We start from the raw sequence: 18,199 nt of genomic DNA, 5'->3' as shown, positions 1-18,199 counted from the left end.
TAGTTCTAAAAATATATATAGACTTCTGGTTTCATCTGTGACACATAAAGAGTTTGGAAGCAGTCATTTCAAATTGTTCTTATAATAAGAAAAAGCTGCACAAACTAAAATTCAGTAACTTTTCTTAGATCGACTGGAATACTGAGCTTACAGGATATACCACCCACCCAAAATCAGGTGAGAAAGATGAATCTAGAGAGGCTCAGCTGAGATCTACTTGATCAGAGCAAAAGCCTACGAAACCATAAAATGGCAGGAACATTTAAAAATTAACTTTAATGAATTATTGAGTCTTGATTAGTAGGAAAGTGAGAAACTTCTAGAATTTCTTGAAGACTGCAATCTTAAGGCTGTCCCTATACTTTCATGGACTTTATTTCAAGGAAATTCACTGGATACTCATGATAAGAACTGTGGCGAGACTGACCTCCTGTTGCTGGCAGGTATAAGAAGAGATTAATCATTCTGATATGCCCAGAGCCTTTTCTGTAAGATAGGCTTACTCTCCAGAGAAAAGTCTTTTCCAAAGTCTTATCAAGAATTGTGGGGAAAGGGCATTCCTACCACTCCAGCACACTCTAGCTTTCTTACTTCAAATGAATTTCCTCCAGGTAGGGAAAGATAATATGCAAGAAGAAACACTTTTGAAGTTCACAAGCTTCTTGCAAGCCCACCAAAAGGCTGAAATTTAATTGGAAAATTATGGAATCCTCCATCTTCCCTACTCAATACTACTAAACCAATAGACCTCCAGTATCATAATAGTGGATTATTACCTGAAAGAGCTGAAAGATACAGACTCTCAGGGGTACTCAGGGAAGCCCACCAAGATGGAAGACAAGAGCAGGACACTAAAGGAGTATGAAGCTTCTGACAACTCTACAACAGCAAACTTCTAACAGAGCCTAACACAGCCACATATTTAACTCAGTTACAATTACCAAAAATAGCATGCTTGAATTTCAACCAAAATTTATAAGGTATGCTAAATGTCAAGAAAAAAACAGTCTGAAGAGACAAAGCAAACATCATGATAGATACAGATAAAACACAGATGTTAGAATTATTAGGCCAGGAATTTAAAATAACTTTGATTGATATGTTAAATAGATCTAATGGAAAAAGAATGCAACCTATAAAAATAGGTCAATAACATAATCAGAAAGATGAAACTTTTATATAGAAATCAAAAGGGGAGATTAGAAATAAAAAACACTGTAAAAGAAATATTTTGATGTGCTCATTATTCAACTTAAAATGGCCAAAAAAAGAATAAGTGAACTTGAAATTATGTTAGCAGAACCTTCCCAACAAGAAATTTAAGAGGAAAAAGAATAAACTACAAAACAAAACATCTAACTGTGACACAATTACAAAGGTGTGACATATGCATAACTGGAATACCAGGAAAAAAAAAGAGAACAGAGAAGAAGAAATATTTGAGGTACTTTAACATAATAATGTCCAAAGACTTTCCAAATTCAATAATGTGCACCAAACCACAGATCCAGAAAAATCAGAGAACACCAAGTATCACAACAACCTAGTCAGTTATATCATCATCTTATCACCTAAAATGCCAAAGAAAAGAGAAAATCTTTGAAAAATCCAGAGTATGTATATTGGTGGGTGGGGAAGAAAGGAGAGTAACTACACTGGACTTTCAATCAGAAACTGAGCAGGTAATAAAAGAGTAAGAAAAATATATAAAGTATTATAAGTGGGTAGGAGAAGAATCAATGAAACAAGATGGGATTGGGAGGGAGACAAACCATAAGTGACTCTTAATCTCACAAAACAAACTGAGGGTTGCTGGGGGGAGGGGGTTTGGGAGAAGGGGGTGGGATTATGGACATTGGGGAGGGTATGTGCTTTGGTGAGTGCTGTAAAGTGTGTAAACCTGGTGATTCACAGACCTGTACCCCTGGGGATAAAAATATATGTTTATAAAAAATTAAAAAAAAAAAGAAAAGAAAATGCAACCAACCCAGAATTCTATTTTTACAGATTTTATCTATTTATTTTAGAAAGGGGGAGATCGGGCATGAGAGAGAGAAGAAAGAGAGAGAGAGAGAGCATGCACCTGCCCACACCAGCAGGGTTAGAGGCAGAGGCAGACGGAGAGGCGGACTCTCTGCTGAGCAGGGAGCCAGATAAGTTGCAGGGCTTGATCCCAGGACCCTAGGATCATGACCTGAGCTGAAGTCAGATGCTTAACTAACTGAGCTATCCAAGGACTCCCCAACCCAGAATTCTATAGCCAAAGAAGGGAGAAATGTGCTCCAATGAGGGAGAACTAATGACTCCAAAGTGAGGGAGAAATGATGACTTTCTCAGACAAAGCCAAACTAACAATCATTGACAGATCTGACTTGCATGATAGGTTAAAAAAACTTTTTTAGGCAGAACGAAAATTATACAGGCCAGAAACTGATTTTACATAAAGAAAGGCAGGCTGTCAGAAAATAAATTAATAAGGTAAAATAAAATATCAATTGTTATTACTTGTAATCTAAAATTAAGTAGTAACAGTGCATTGGGTGATAACAACATATAAAGAGTGAAATAAATGATTGTTATGTCATGAGGCATAGGAGGAAGGAACTGGGGATGTTCCCTTATAAAATATCTCCATCACATATGAAGCAATATAAAATTATTTGGGAGTGAAGTTGAATTAGTTCAAATGTTTATTGTAAACCATAAGGAAAATACTATTTTGTTTAAGGAATGATTGTTGGTATGCTAAGAAAAGAGGTAATATGGAGTCAGATAAATGTTCAATCAAAACCAGACAGAAAAATCTCTGTAAAACAGTTGCAAACACAATTTACATTAACCTAAATGTAGCAATGATCATCTTATTTCCAAATTAACTATACCAACTAAAACCCAGAGATTGTTAAGGTAGAAAAAACAGAATAAAAACAAATAAATAAAACCAAAACAAAACAAAACAAAACAACCCTCCCCCCCAAGATTTGACTATATATTGTATATAAGGAACGCACTTTAAATACAAAGACATATAAAAGGTAAAGGGGTAGAGATATAACATGATATACTAATTTTGAAGAAAGTCTTTTTTTTTTTTTTTAAGATTTTATTTATTTATTTGTCAGAGAGAGAGCGAGCAAGAGCGAGCACAGGCAGACAGAGTGGCAGGCAGAGTCAGAGGGAGAAGCAGGCTCCCTGCGGAGCAAGGAGCCCGATGTGGGACTCGATCCCAGGACGCTGGGATCATGACCTGAGCTGAAGGCAGCTGCTTAACCAACTGAGCCACCCCAGGCGTCCCTAATTTTGAAGAAAAACTTAAGTAGTTATATTAATTTCAGACAAAGTGATCTTTACAACAGAGAAACTTATCGAGTACAAAGACAGACATTACATAATGAGCAACAGGTCAATTTTCCAAGAAGATGTAAAAATTGCTAATTTTTATAACCCAAGAAAGCATCAGAATATGTAATATAAAACTGACAGAATTGTACAGAGAAACACAGAAATCCACATATAGTTGAAAACTCTGAAACCCCTCTAACAGTAATTGATAATCAAGTAGAAAAAAAATCAATGAGGTCTAGCTGACCTGGACAGAACTAGCAATCAACCTGATCTGACATTTATAAGATTATCCATCTAACAATAGCAGAATTATTCTTTCCAAGCTCACATAGAATATTCCCTGAGATAGACCACATTCAAGTCTACAAACATACCTTGGCAAGATAATTTTAAAAAGAAATCATATAAAGTATGTTCTCTGATCACAAGGGAATTAAACTAGAAATCAATAATGGAAAGATAGCAAGAAAAACATTGAACATTTGGAGATTAACAACATGCATATAATTAGTATGTAAGTAAAAAAAGAAGTTTTGTGGGTATCTGGGTAGCTCAGTCAGTTAAGTGCCTGGGTCTTCTCAGCTCAGGTCTTGATCTCAGTTTCATAAGTTAAAAGCCTGCATTGAGCCCATTTTAATACATACCTACATACATACTTTTTAAAGTTTTTTAAAAAAAACCTTAAGATTGAGGTTTCAAAAGAAATTTAAAAATATTTTGAATTGAGTGAAAATTAAAAAAAAAAAACCAACTTACCAACATTTGCTATGAATGTAGTATATAAGAGAAATTTTACAAGTAAATTTATACATTAGAAAGGAAGTAAGATCTAAAACCAATAATCTAAGCTTCCATGCTAAGCAATTACAGAGAGAAGAGCAATTCAAACCTATAGCAGGAGAAAATAAATAATAAAAACATACAGCAAAAATCACTAAAATTACAAGTAGGAAAAATAGAGAAAATCAATTAAAAAAACAAAAACAAAAGCACTTATTTGAAAAGGTAAAAAAGATGCCACAAATTAGCATATCATAAATTAAAAAAGGGGTGGGTAGCTCAGCCTGTTAAGCATACAACTCTTGATTTTGGCTCAGGTCATGATCTCAGGATTGTGCAACTGAGTCCCATGTTGGGTCTGTGCTCATCATGGAGTCTCCATAAGATTCTCTCCTTCTTTCCCCTCTGACCTTCTCCACCTCTCTCTCTCTCTTTCTCTCTCTCTGCCCCCCCCCACAAATTAATTAATAGAAAGTTGTTTAAAAAAAAAAGAAATAGGGACGCCTGGGTGGCTCAGTAGGTTAAGAGGCTGCCTTCAGCTCAGTTCATGATCGCAGGTTCCTGGGATCAAGTTCCACAATGGGCTCCTTGCTCAGTGGGGAGAAAAATTTAAAAAAGAAAAAAGAAATAAATAAAAAGGGGATCATCATTACTCATCCTACAGATTTTCAAAGGAATATCACAGACAACTCTATGTCCAAAAATTAATAATTTTGATGAAATGTGCCAATTACCTGAAGGAAATTTTTTTTTGCAAAAAAAATCAAAACAAAACAAATAATATGAATGACCCTGTATTAAAAAGAGACATTAAATGAATTATTAATAACTTTCCAAAAAAGGTATAATCAGGCCCCTATAATTTCACAGGTAAATTCTATCAAACATTTAAGGATCTTTTCCAGAAAAGAGAAGCAAAATGAGAACTTTCTAACTCATTCTATGAAGTCAACATTACCCAAATAAAGACATTATAATGAAAAACTAAAGACAAATGTACCTCATGAACATAAACAGAACACCCTCCAAAAATATTAGCAGATAAAAATCCTATAACATATATGATGATTACAACACAGCCACAACTTTTAATCTTATTGAAGGTATGCAAAATTATTTGGACATCCAAAAATCAGTCAGTAAAATTTATCACATTTCATAAACATATCAATTGACATAGGAAAAATGCTTGACAAATCCAATAACCCATTCATGAAAAAATTCAAAAATTTAGCAAGAGAAAGGAACTTTATCAATTTGATAAAGAACATCTACAAAATATCTAAAGCAAAAATCACATTTTATTATGAAAACTGGATACTTTTTCCCTAAAATGAGGAACAACTAAGGAAAGAATGTCTTATCTCATTTCTCTTATTGAAGACACCATATATGTTCTAGCTAGTATAGTAAGAAAAGGAAATATGTTTCTATTTTCAAATGATTGTATGTAGAGAAAATCCCAAGTAATTTATGAAATATAACAATAATAACCTCCTAGGACCAAATGAATATAGCAAGGTCATAGGATACAAGGTTGGTATGGAAATCAATTGTTTCCTATGTAACAGCAATAAAAAGCAGGAGTTTAAAAATTTTTCTAAATAATATTTATAGTATTATATCCTCCAAAAGTACATATTTTTTTAAAGATTTTATTTATTTGACAGACAGATCACAAATAGGCAGAGAGGCAACAGAGAGAGAGAGAGAGAGAGAGGAAGAAGCAGGCTCCCTGCTGAATGGAGAGCCTGATACAGGGTTCGATCCCAGGACCCTGGGATCATGACCTGAGCCAAAGGCAGATGCTCAACCCACTGAGTCACCCAGGTGCCCCTAAAAGCACATATTTACACATATGTGCACCCAGGTATAAATATAAGGAACTGTATAGGACCTCTATGTGGGAATCTCAAAATAAAACAAAAATTCATTGTCCAAAAAATGTTTAAATATGTGGAGGGATATATATCATGTTCATGGACTAGAAGATTCAATATTTTTAAAATGTCAGTTTTGATATATGGGTTTAACAAAAATTTCATCCATTCCAGCAGTTATTTTTTGGATATCAACAAAGTAATTCTAATATATTTATGAAAATGCAAAGGACCCAGAACAGCCAATATAACATGGAAGAGTAACAAAGCTGAAGAACTCAAACTACCTTTCTATAAAGCTACAATTATTACAAAACTATGTTAATTGAGAGCGTGTGATACTAGTAAAGACAAGACACATAAAGTATAGTCTTTCCAACCAATGGTAGTAGAACAATTAAGTGTCCACATGCAAAACAAATTCATAATTCAAAGAACTCTTAAGATTTAAAAGATCTGAACAATATCTCAAAAATGAAATTATAAAATGATAAACATTATACGAATAGATATTTGTCATTAGGGAATATAACTAAAATAGCAATCATTGCATAACCATTAAGGATGTCTATAACACCAATAAAAAAGAAGAGGAAGGGGAGGAGAGGGAAAACAAAGAGGAGGAAAGGAAGGAGGATAAAAAAGAAGGCAACAGTGTCAACTGTCATTTACTGGAAGAAATATGAGCAACAGGAATTCTCATTCATTAATAATGGGAATGCAAAATGATAGCCAGTAGTTTCTTAGCAAATTCTAAATAGTTTTACTTTGCGATTCAACAATCACATACTGAACTGATTTCAAAAGTTATGCCTATATAAAAACCTGAATATACATTTTTATAGAATATTTATTTATAATGTCAAAAACTGGTAACAACCACAATATCTTTCAATATGTGAATGAATATACAAGCTGTAACACAACCATGGAATATTTTTCAGTGACTGAAAAAAAAACAAAAACAAGATATCAAGCCATAAAAGAATACAAAGGAATCTTAAGTGCATATGTTAATGACAGGAGAGTATGCATTATATGAATGGAGGTTTGGGTCCTTGGATTCCCCAGGAAAAGATTTACATGGGGATCTTTACTCCAATAAGGACAACCAGAAGGAAAGTCACAACCACAAAGCAGTTCATTAAAGTGAGAGTCCACTCTCAAGGTGGGAAAACAGGCAGGTTCCATGAAGTGGAATGGCCTCTAGGTTGTTTTAGGATTGGGTCTCTCTGAGCCGGGAGGAGCTAGGATGTATAGTGGGGGTGGTCTCTAATGGAAGCTGCTTCTAATCATTTGGGGAGTTTCTCCTACAGGCTGGGAAAGGGAGTTTTTGACCCTACAAATTTGTACTAGAGCCATCATGGCAGCCTTTCTCCATTGGAGGAGAGGGCTGTCCCACAATGAAAATACATTATAATGAGTCTAGGAGTTACCCTGGGGCAGAGGTACAAGAGGAGAGTGCATGCTCCTTACTGTGGCTCTTGATCTGTTAGCTCAAAGGTCTTGGAAGCCACAAGGTCAGGAGGCTGTGCTACAGGGCTTTTAATGTGTAGTTTATTTATTATGGCCCATGCCTCCAGCTCACGTTTCTATCATTCCCCTTCAAGGACTTGGGACTCTACCTTAGGCAATTTCTTCCACTGCTCATGTCTAGGTTCTACCTAATACAAAGTGCCAAGTGAAAGAAGCCCATTTCAACAAGTCACATACCACATTATCCCAAATATATGACATTTTGAAAAAGCTTAAAACTAGTAAAAAGTATCAGTGGTTATAAAGGTTCAGGAATTATTGAGAAGTTTGAAGTTTGAAGTGTGATAACCTGGACTGAATCCTCAAATCAGAAAAGAACATTAAAAAAACTTAGGTGGTTTGCCTGGATGGCTCAGTTATTAAGCATCTGCCTTCTGCTCAGGTCATGATCCTGGGGGTTCTGAGACTGAGTCCTGCATCAGGCTCCCTGCTCAGCAGGAGGCCTGCTTCTCCCTCCCCCACTCCTCCTGCTGTATTCCCTCTTTCACTATCTCTTTGTCAAATAAATAAATAAAATCTTAAAAAAAAAAGAAAGAAAAAGGTCTAAAAGAGTATAACTTTAATAATAATATATCAACATCAGTTAATTAATTATGACAAATACTAAGGTAAGGTATTAATCAGAGGAGAAACCAGGCGTTGAACATATGGGAAAAAGTATGTAAATCTAAAATTATTCTACAACAAAATAATTACTAGCAAACTGTATATAACCAGGTAACAGAAGACAAAAGAAAAATGTTCTGTGAGTGTGGCTTTATTTATTAGATGAATAAAGGTAACGTGATTTGAAGGCTATATTAGCATTCCTTTTTAGAAACCTCTCATTATTCTAAGAGGTTGAGCTGTAGGATAAATGTAGGGCACAGCTGGATTGACCTATAAGCCAGAGGCATTTTGCCCAGGAAACTCTCTGTGGAACCAGTTTCCTGAAGAAGATATGGAGAGAGAAGAAGCACTCTAATCCTATTTCTTCAAGGGCTACATTTTCCACTTAGTTCATCTCTAAAGCAGATTTGAACTCTTAATGAAATTCATTAGAAAATGTTTGCTCAGCTGTGCACGTTGATCCAAAGTTACAACTGTGCCTCAGAGCACAGTTTTTGATTTATGGAAAAAAAATGTGTTCAAAGCATTTTTTTGATGGAATCAAATTGCAAGCTATGACATATTAACATTGCCATATGAATTTCAGTTTCTAGAGTTTAAGATCAATAGTATCAATGATATTATTTGGGGAAAAAGATTCGATGTTATTTCATTTACTAGATGTCATAAGATGTTTTAAAATTTTAAGTGAAACGAAATTAATTTTGTTTGAAATATTAAGAATCAAAAGCAGTAACATCATTTCCATGTTATTTTCATCTAAATAGCTTCATGCAAATTATAAAATAATCTAAGTTATCAAGAAAAAACTGGACTCATTCAGTTAACAGAGTCTGACCTTTTTTAATCTAATTGTCAGCCATATTGATAGGGGGCAGACAGTTTGAGTTTACCTGCATTTATCACAAATCTTGCCAAAATTTAATGATGCCTAAGGATGCCTAATTTACATAAGATGTCAAAATCCTTCAAAGTAAATTTTAGATAATAACCACTATAGAAAATATGTTAAAATATTCTTCAAAACAAAGAAGGTATCATTTGCACCCAAATTTTATCTACTCCATCCCTTCACAGTTCACATTAGGTCACTAAAATCTTTATTCATATGCCTTTTGTTTTTCATATGTCTGCTTATAAGTTTATGTTTGTGCAACTTTCTTGCCCAGGCTGATCTTTTGTTTTCTTCCCTACAAATATGGTAAATGGAAGGGGCAGTAATAATTTAATAGGTTCAATATGATGATTAGATGACATATTTCATATTAAATATTTATTACAAGGTATGGCATGTAGAATTCCTCAGTAATATTACTTAGGAGAAGGAAAAACAAAAGGAACTTAAGAAGCACATTTGACTGGGCATCTGCTTTGACCTAAGCACTGTCCTAAGTGATAGAACTCGAAGACAAGTAAGACATAGATTTTATTTTTACAGAAATCTACAGTCCAGTGGAGAAGAAAGAAATGCAAACCAATTAATGACAAGAAAATATAAAAGACCCTATAATAGCCTAGAGGAAAGTAACAAGTCTCTGCTTGGGAATACGAGGGAGATAAATTAAAGAATTCTAATTCTTTATCAATTTCTATTGATAACAAGTTGAAGCCTTGGTCTTGCTTGAATTTTTAGATCAATCTCAATTAAACACCAGAATTCTAGAACTTACCTTAATAATTCATTTTCAACAAAACAATTATTTTTATCTCTTTCTCCTTCTAGGTCTATCTGATCTCCTTGAAGCCCTACCCCATAAATACTTTAAGATGATAGTTGGTCACACTGCTTAGAATTCAAGCACAGTGTCGTTTTAACTCTTTTCTACTTTTCTCAAATCATCTTTTAAGTAGTCACCTCCTTGTCTTGAAAGATGAGAAAATAGGATGTTCCATGAAAATCAAATGTAACACCGAAGGTTTATGTGTACCTCAGAACTACCAATCACCATGAGACAACACAGAAAGTGGAACATATTGTTGGAATTCACACATTATATACAATAAGAATACAAAATTCAATGTAGACCTTTCAGTATATCAAGCATATTCTAATTCCGAATTCTATATTACTTAATAGTGTTCCAAATAATTATTTCATGATAAAATATTGTGTATGTAATATTCTTGGAAAATATAAAAGATATAAAAAATAACATAATATGACCATCCATTGAAAACATAAAGTATACTACAATAATTTTAATTTTTTTCTATTTTTATGTATTTGTGACATATATACTCTTATGATCATAACATCTTTTTCTTAAATAAAATGTTATTCAAAAACATTTATTAAGGCTACATAAAATTTCATTTCACTGGCATAGAAATGAGCCACTCCACTTTTTAAGTAATTTGGTAATTTTTGTAATTATAAATTATGGTACATTAAATTTCATTACATATAAATAATTTCCACTATTCTGATTTTTTCCTTGCTCAGAATCTACAAAGTATAAAAAAGGCACCATCAAATAATGTAGTAATTTTGAGGCTCTCAATACAACTTAAGATCCTTCCAGTAATATAGAGAATTTCAATTTCACCATATAGCATCAGCACTTAAACATTATATTCTTTCTAAATATCTGCACACTTGCTAAGCAAAAAAAGAAAAGTCACTGCTATTTTCATTTGTTTACCTTTCTTTTTTGTATTTCAGGTGAACTCTTCATAATTTATTATTGATAATTTCTATTTGTTCTGTGAATAATCTATTATTTTTCTCATTGAAGAATACTAGCTTATTCATTTTTAATTATCCTATGTATATTAAGAATATGGAAATTTTCTTATATTATCTGTATTTTTCCTAATTTTCTTTTACTTAGTCCCCCCGCCCCCCCCCCAAAAAAAAACTTAGAGAAGGATTTATTTTCTAGGTGTTCTGACCTACTAAACTTTTGAGTTTTCATTTCCCTTCTTTTTATTAGAAATATTCTACATCCAGAAATGTTAATTCCAGGCTTGATATTAAAATAGTTAGCCCAACTGTAATTTGTGTTGGTATGTGATATAAAGTAAAGGTCTACTTGATTTTTTCCCCCCTAAATGGAACCTAATGTGTTACATGCTAGGTGTTTGCAATCTCTGAATGGCTGTAGAAACTAGTAAGAGCTAGAACTAGACTGGCTCACAAAATTGTTACCATACTTCAGAGGGTGGCTTGCTGTTTTTCTTATCATTGCAGACTTTATGACCTACAGTTCTACCTACATATTGGAATTCATATTTCTATATTTATTTGAATGTACCTCTCAAATACTGTTTCAGAAAATGTAGCACATATTTTTAGTTCGAGGATATCCTCCTTTATTACTGCCAAAAATGTGATTAGTAGAAATGGGTCCATATTTTTTTTTTAGTTGTGGCAAAATACACATAATATTTGTCATCTTAACCAATTTTTTAAAAAGATTTTATTTATTTGACAGAAAAAGAGTACAAACAGGGGAAGCAGCCGGAAGAGGGAGAAGCAAGCTCCTCTCCCCTCCTGCAAGCAGGGAGCCTAGACCTTGGGCTTGATCCCAGAACCCTGGGATCATGACCGGAGCCAGAGGCAGATTCTTAATCAACTGAGACACCCAGGCTTCCCCTCTGAACCAATTTTAAGCATACAGTTCAATAATGTTAAATATGTTCATATTATTTTGCAACCAATTGCCACAACTTTTTTATCTTGCAAAACTAGAGGTCTATGCACATTAAACAACACCTTATTTCCTCTCCACGAGCTCCCCTCAACTTCCTTCTTCTATGAATCAATCTGACTACTGTAAAGACCTCATATAAATGGAATCATACAGTATTTGTCTTTTTATGATAGGCATATTTCACTTAGTATAATGTCTCCAGGGTTCATCTTTGTTGTAGCATGTGACAGAGTTTCCTATCTAAGACTGCATGTATATATATATATATGCCATATTTTGTTCATCCATTAATATATGAAGGGATACGTGGTTTGCTTCTCCCTCTTGGCTGTTGTGAAAGGTGGTGCTACAACTCTTGAGACATTGCTTTCAATTCTTCTGGATATATACCCAGAAATGGTACTTCTGAATCAAATGACAATTCCAATCATAATTTTTTGAGGAATCTCCATACTGTTTTTCATAGGGACTGCACAATTTTACATTCTCACCAACATTTGAGCCTATATTTTGATATATAAGTTTCTCTTCTCTGTTGTTTATAGAACCAGTGCCAGCTTTTCTATTTTATTACATATCATTACAGACACAATAAAACCCTAAAATAAAATCCTTAGCAATGATGTGAAGTTAGTTTTTTTTTTTTAAGTTTTTTTTTTAATTTACTTATTTGACAGAAAGAAATCACAATTAGATGGAGAGGCAGGTAAAGAGAGAGAGAGAGAGGGAAGCAGGCTCCCTGCTGAGCAGAGAGCCTGATGCAGGACTCGATCCCAGGACCCTGAGATCATGACCTGAGCCGAAGGCAGCAGCTTAACCCACTGAGCCACCCAGGCACCCTGTGAAGTTAGTTTTTGATCAGTGATTACCCCAGCCTTGTTCTTCAGAGTGAGGGCAAAAGCTTTTTTCTTTTGCAGGGGATGAAAAGTTATGAAACAACTGTCTCATTTCAGAACCTCTCAAATGAGTGTCTCCTTGTTTGTGTTTTTATTGCCAATTTGGATACCTTTTATTTCTCTTTGTTGTCTGATTGCTGTTGCTAGGACTTCTAATACTATGTTGAACAAGAGTGGTGAAAGTGGGCATCCTTGTCTTGTTCCTGATCTCAACGGGAAGGCTGCAAGCTTTTTCCCATTGAGGATGATATTTGCTGTGGGTCTTTCATAGATAGATTTGATGAGGTTCAGGAATGTTCCCTCCCTCCATCCCTATACTTTGAAGCATTTTAATCAAGAACCGATGCTGGATTTTGTTAAATGTGTTTTCTGCATCAATTGAGAGGACCATGTGGTTCTTCTCTCTTCTCTTATTAATTTGTTGTATCACATTGATTGATTTGCGAATGTTGAACCATCCTTGTAGCCCAGGGATGAATCCCACCTGGTCATGGTGGATAATCTTTTTAATGTGCTGTTGGATCCTGTTCACTAGAATCTTGTTGAGAATCTTAGCATCCATATTCATCAGTGATATTGGTCAGAAATTCTCCTTTTTGGTAGGGTCTTTGCCTGGTTTGGGGATTAGGGTAATGCTGGCTTCCTAGAAAGAGTCTGGAAGTTTTCCTTCTGCTTCAATTTTTTGAAACAGCAACCACCAAGCCGACACTGCAGGAAATATTAAGGGAGGTTCTATAAAAGAGGAAAAATCCTAAGAATAGCATTGAACAGAAATATAGAGACAGTCTACAGAAAGAAAGACTTCAAAGGTAACTCAATGTCAATAAAAACATATCTATCAATAATCACTCTCAATGTGAATGGCCTAAATGTGCCCATAAAACGGTACAGGGTTGCAGATTGGATAAAACGACAGGACCCATCCATATGTTGTCTACAAGAGACGCATTTTGAACCTAAAGATACACCCAGACTGAAAGTGAAGGGATGGAGAAGCATCTTTCATGCCAATGGGCCTCAAAAGAAGGCTGGGGTAGTGATTCTCATATCAGATAAATTAGACTTTAAACTAAAGACTGTAGTCAGAGATACAGAAAAACAATACATAATCCTTAAAGGGACTATCCACCAAGATGATCTACCAATTGTAAATATCTATGCTCTCAATATGGGAGCATCCAATTACTTAAGAAAACTGTTAATCAAGATAAAGAGTAATATTGACATGAATACACTAATTGTAGGAGATCTTAACACACCTCTCTCAGAAACAGACAGATCATCGAAGCAGAAAATCAATAAAGAAACAAGAGCATTGAATGACACATTGGACCAGATGGACCTTATAGATATATACAGAGCATTCCACCCCAAAACAACAGAATACTCATTCTTCTCAAGTGCACATGGAACCTTCTCCAGAATAGACCACATACTGGGTCACAAATCAGGACTCAACAGATACCAAAAGACTGAGATTACTCCCTGCATATTCTCAGATCACAATGCTTTGAAACTGGAACTCAATCACAAGGAAAAGTTCAGAAGGAACTCAAACACCTGGAAGCTAAAGACATCTTGCTTAAGAATGCTTGGATCAACCAGGAGATCAAAGAAGAACTGAAACAATTCGTGGAAACCAATGAGAATGAAGACACTTCGGTCCAAAACCTATGGGATACAGCAAAGGCGGTCCTAAGGGGGAAATACATAGCCATCCCAGCCTCCCTCAAAAAAATTGAAAAATCCAGAATACACCAGCTGTCTCTACACCTTAAAGAACTGGAGAATCAACAACAAATCAAACCAACTCCACACATAAGAAGGGAAATCATCATGATTAGAGCTGAGATCAATGAGGTAGAAACTAGAGATACAGTAGAACGTATCAATGAAACTAGAAGCTGGTTTTTTGAAAGAATCAATAAGATCGATAAACCATTGGCCACACTAATCCAAAAGAAAAGAGAGAAAGCCCAAATTCATAAAATTATGAATGAAAAGGGAGAGATCACAACTAACACCAAGGAAGTAGAAACAATCATCAGAAGTTATTATCAACAGTTAGTATGCGAATAAGCTTAGCAACCTAGATGAAATGGATGCATTCCTGGAAAATATAAACTCCCAAAATTGAACCAGGAAGAAATCGACAACCTGAATAGACCCATATCTAATAACGAGATTGAAGCAGTGATCAAAAACCTCCCAAACAACAAGAGCCCAGGACCTGACGGATTCCCTGGGGAATTCTACCAAACTTTCAAAGAAGAAATAACACCTATTCTCTTGTTTGTGTTTTTAAAGTTTATGCTTTTGAACTTCATGTAACAAAAACCAACCACAAATACTGTTTCTCATCAATCATGTGACAATCCAACCATATATTACACACAATTTTTAATTTTGTACTCTACCAACAGCATCAAAGAAAGCTCTGATATTTGGTTATGGGCATGGGTATATTTTGAAAGGCAGCTGTCATATTAATGATCCTAAGACTGTTTAAGTTCTCATTGCCTGCCAAATGTCAATTCTGTACTGCCTTTGAGTTTCTGAAATTCTTTTGGAATTTGTTTCAATCTTTCTCTGGAATAAGATTTCTGGCAATTTCTTAACTGGTTATGTAAATAGCCCTTATCCTGAATTAGTAATATTTTCACTAGATGCTAAATGGGATAAAACTTTCTCTGGCTAACAAATGTGTAGAAAGTTAAAGACCTTAATAAGAATAAAAGTTTGTTCACAATTGTACCTCTTTAAAATAGAGAAATCCAGAGCTAGAGAAATGTGCTTAACAGTAATTACCCAGGCAGTGCACATTTCCACATGGAAATTCCATAGTTGAGAATCTCTTCAGGATAATAATTCAGGATAAATATACAGGAGGCAATGAGAATAAGATGAAGCACTGAAAATCAGATAAGATAATATTAAAGGAAATTGTATTTCTATTCTACAAATAATATGGACTTATGAAAAAAAAGTTCATCCATATTTTAGGTATTTAAAATTAAGCGGTGTTTTTTTATTGGATTGTGAATAAATCGATTACGAATACTAAAAATCAAGTGCACACTGACTTCACTATTACAAGGTTATATACCTGGTATATTTTATTTTTATGTATGTATGTATTTATTTAGAGAGAGAAAGATAAAGAGTGCAAACACATCTAAGGAGAGATGGGAGAGGAACAAAGGAAGAGAGAGAGAAAATCTCAAGCAGGCTCCACACCCACTGCAAAGCCTTATGCAGGGCTTGATCTTACAACCGTGAGATTATGACCTGAGCTGAAATCAAGAGTTGGATGCTTAGGGGCACCTGGGTGGCTCAGTGGATTAAAGCCTCTGCCTTCAGCTCAGGTCATGATCCCAGGATCCTGGGATCGAGCACCGAATCAGGCTCTCTGCTCTGCGGGGAGCCTGCTTCCTCTCCTCTCTCTGCCTGCCTCTCTGCCTACTTGTGATTTCTGTCAAATAAATAAATGGAATCTTGAAAAAAAAATTAAAAAAAAAAAAAGAGTTGGATGCTTAGCCGCCTGAGCCACCTAGTCATCTAAGTACCTGGTACATTTTAAAGGTCTCAGCGAACCTGGTGGTGGGTATTATAATGGGCACATATTGGATGGAGCACTGGGTGTGGTGCATAAACAATGAATTTTAGAACACTGAAAAGAAATAAAACAAAATAAAATAAAATGAAAAAAATAATAAAAGTTCTCAGCTAATAGCCAGGCAGAGATTTAAAGGCAAGTAATAAATAGTTATGTAGTACCCACTATCAAGATCTTTAGGTATATAAATGTGAAAACATTTATATCAGTTTGTCCAAAAACAGTGAGTACTGATATCTAAAGAGAATTATATATATGCCAAAATGTAATGTATTTATTTATATTATTATAAACTCTGGCTAATGAACAAAATAATGAAGTGTTTCCATTTATAATACACCAGAGTATCCAATAAATAAACAAGAGCTTAATAAACTTTTAATATCAGAAATCAAACCATGATTTCTACGTCCAAAATACTTCTAAAAATATAATAGAGTAGAGGAATTTCATTTGGTGTACAGAAAGAGGAAATATCCTAGAGGAAGGGTGGATATACCAGACCTAAACAAAAAAGCTTTCACAAATAATAAGATCTCTAAATTTCAAATTGATTTTCTACCAGTTCAAACCCTAGTCTCATTTTAACTTCCTGTATATATTAAGTTAAAGAAGTAGAGGAATCAAGGGATTGAGACAAGCTGGTAGAATATCTACAATTTTATATAATAAACTTTTAATTTGTCCATATATGTCCTTAATATAGCCAAAACATCTCTTGTTCTTATTAAAAAATAAAAAGACTAAATTCTAACTACATATACGTATATGAAATCTAGGCAACAAAATTTATTCTGTTTGCTATTGGATGAAATTATTCAAACCATATATTCATACTTTTCTTCAATCTAACAAATTATCAGAAATTTATTTATGCTTACTTACTGCAACTCTTATTTTATTATGTTTTCTTTATTAGTAAAGTATTTAGGCACCTGAAATATTAAAAATACATTTTATACCCTTACATCTACTGGACAGATAAATAAATGTAACATTTTACCATATTTGTTGCATGTACCTTTTCAGATAAATCACTCTGCAATCTTTTCCCCCTTTCTCTGCAGAGATAGCAACTATACTAAAGTATAATTATTTTTCCCATGAATGTTTTTGGTGTGTATTTTTCCTATTAATGTTTTCCTTCATACACTTGTATCCATAAACAATATGTACCAAACCTTCACATAGAAGGTATTTTACTGTACTGGAGAATTTCAACAATTTTTAGTATTTGGCAGGAGTCGGGAGAAATTAAATGCTATAACAAACCAAAGATTTCTGTCTTATACAGTAAAACTATCTTTCTAATTTACCTCATAGTGCAGAACAGTCTTACAAGGAGGGTATGATCTCTGTAGACATTAAGGCCTCATACTCCTCTGTATACAAAATGTCTTCTGTATTCAATCACTAGGGAAAGAGAATGCAGGGTACAAGTAGGGAGGTTTAATAAACCAGGAATGGAATTAGTATATATCACTTTTTGCCACAGTCTACCAGCCAGAACTCAGTGCTCTGGACAAAATTTCTTGTACAGGAAGACTGAGAAATGTATTCTAAATGGTCCAAGGAATACTCACTGATCTAGTTTTTAATGGACATTTATTCTTCCTTTTGTGAACTACATTTTATGTACTTTTGCATTTTCTTCTGGGTTGCTCATCTTTTTTTTTTTTTTTTTAAGATTTATTTATTTATTTGTTTGACAGAGAGACAGACAGTGAGAGAGAGAACACATGCAGGGGGAGAGGGAGAAGGAGAAGGCTTCTTGCTGAGCTGGGAGTTAGACATGGGGCTCCATCCCAGGACTCCAGGATCATGACCTGAGCTGAAGGCAGACACTTTAAGACTGAGCCAGCCAGGTGCCCCTGCTCATCTCTT

The sequence above is a fragment of the Mustela lutreola genome, chromosome 12 (genome assembly GCF_030435805.1).
Source record: "Mustela lutreola isolate mMusLut2 chromosome 12, mMusLut2.pri, whole genome shotgun sequence".
Classification (NCBI taxonomy): domain Eukaryota; kingdom Metazoa; phylum Chordata; class Mammalia; order Carnivora; family Mustelidae; genus Mustela; species Mustela lutreola.
The sequence above is the reverse complement of the archived record's forward strand: the minus strand, read 5'-3'. Positions refer to the sequence as shown.